The 2,314-nt window shown below is 31.5% G+C and overlaps 1 protein-coding gene across 1 annotated transcript in view; it reads left to right on the top strand.

Annotated features, from left to right (window-relative positions):
- The window catches only part of LOC105301932 (methyl-CpG-binding domain protein 3-like 2B), a 7,449-nt gene that overhangs the window by 252 nt on the left and 4,883 nt on the right, over positions 1-2,314 (top strand). The gene's annotated exons all lie outside the window — the stretch shown is intronic.

The raw sequence follows: 2,314 nt of genomic DNA, 5'->3' as shown, positions 1-2,314 counted from the left end.
AAGATAGAGAAATAGAGGTAAATAAACAAGAATTCTTGACAGAATATCTAGTTTTGAATTCACTAAATTGTTCAAGTAAGCTGGCTTCTGGGTTCCTTTTCTGAGAGCGAACAGGAGAACTTTGTAGATAAACAACATCTTGGCATTTGAGAAATTCTGAAGAGAATTTGGGGTTAATCTCAGGCCGATTTTGATTGGATTTATGAATGTGCCTTTGTAATTATATGTGTGAATACGAGTGTGAGTGTGTGTGTGTGTGTGTGTGTGTGTGTGTGCGCGCGCGCGCTGCCAGGGTGGGTGAGTTGCATCCACTAGAGGGATGGCAGAGCTTCCTTTGCCTTGGGAATTCACCCTCATTCACTCTCGTGCGCTTACTTATCCAAGTCCAATAGAAACAACAATGTTTCTACAATGTGATTTAAAAATTTCGAACAAACACGTTTAAAAAATAAACACAAAAATAAACACGAATAGAGCAAGTGTACTTTTATAACAATTTATTTAACTCAAGAAATCCAACATTATTATTTGAATTGTAACCTATATCAAAATGATGAGTAAAATATGTTCTTTCTAGACACACTAGAAGAAGCAAGTATCCACTGTTTCTGAGTAACATGTGCTAATTCTAGATTGAAAACTCAAGACAGAATTAAATGACACATGAAATGTGATTAGAAGGGACTGGAGAGAATGTGGGAGAAATTGATATCCGAAGTGAAAATACACAAGCATATTCCAAATTGATGAAAGGCATCAATCCATATAAGCTCGAAATTTCCTAAGAAGAATAAATACACAGGAAACAATAAGGAGTTACATTATGGTCTAAAAACCAAAGTAATGTAAAAGATTTTAGAAGATACAGAGACCAAATAAGCAAGAATAAGTCTAATAGGTGACATCTAAACATAAATAAGATACACATCAACAAAGAATCATTTTAAAAATGCTAAAAGAAACCTTACGCCAAACCAGAATTCTACGTTCAGCAGCAATATTGCCCCAAATAAAGTAGACTTTAAAAAAACTTAAAGTAGAACATTTAATTGTTAGCTAACTTGAACTAGAAAAAAATACTGGAGTGAATTATTAAGTCCAAAGGAAAATAATCCCTGGTTGAAAACTAGGAATGCAAGAACAAATGAAGAAGGAAAGAAAAGATAATCTATACTTTCATACAAATGAATTTTGTTTTATGAAGCAATTCTTGAAATCGCTCATGAATATTAAAATACACGTAGAATTAAAATGCCTGACAACAGTAATGCAAAAATCAAAAAGATTAAAAATAGAATTTAAAGCATTTTAAGGTATTTGCATTTGGGATGGTGGTAAAAGTAATTATTCATATTAGACCATATTAAATAAGTGATTCATGATGTATTCAGTGTAATTACACAAAGACTTGTACATGATTACAACTAACAAGTTTATAGATGGAATAATAAAATAGTTAAAGTCAGTGAAGCAAAGAGTAAAGGAACATTAATACTAGTTAAGTCAAAAGGAAGGGAAAAAATAAGATGATTGAAATATTCCCAAATTTATCAGTAATTAAGTGAAAATGAAAATACACAAATATTGATTGACTTATAACAGCTATGTGATATATTCTATAGAATTGCTAATAAATATTTTGGACATTCTTATATTGATAGACATATAATCAGTCTCCAATTTTTTCCTATTAAAATACAAGTGTATAAAAATTCTTGTGCATAGAAACTTCCCATTCCTGTTCTTACAGAAAAATTGCCAAAGTGGATGAAAAAAAAATTATCGTTTTGGTTTTCTTTGGATATATACCCAGAAGTGCAATTGCTGGATCAAAAGGTATATCCATTTTTAATTTTTTGAGGAATCTTCAGACTGTTTTCCATAGTGGCTGTACCAATTTGCAATCCCACTAACAATGTATGAGGGTTCCCTTTTCTCTACATCCTCATCAGCACTTTTTCAGAAGTCTATTAGCCATCTGTATTTCCTCTTTGGAGAAGTATCTGTTCAGGCCATCTGCCCATTTTTAATTGGATTATTTGTTTTTTGTTGTTGAGTTGTATGAGTTCTTTGTATATTTGGATATTAACCCCTTATCAGATGTATCATATGCATATATTTTCTCCCATTTGTTCAGTTGTCTTTTCATTTTATTGATGGTTTCCTTTGCTGTACAAAAACTTTTTAGTTTGATGTAGTCCTATTAGTTTATTTTTTCTTTTGTTTTCCTTGCCCGAGGAGATATATCCAAAAAGAAATTACTGGTAGCAACATCAGAGGGATTACTGCCTATATTTTCTTCTAGAAGTTTTAT

The sequence above is a fragment of the Pteropus vampyrus genome, unplaced genomic scaffold (assembly GCF_000151845.1).
Source record: "Pteropus vampyrus isolate Shadow unplaced genomic scaffold, Pvam_2.0 Scaffold255, whole genome shotgun sequence".
NCBI lineage: Eukaryota > Metazoa > Chordata > Mammalia > Chiroptera > Pteropodidae > Pteropus > Pteropus vampyrus.
The sequence above is the reverse complement of the archived record's forward strand: the minus strand, read 5'-3'. Positions and strand labels throughout refer to the sequence as shown.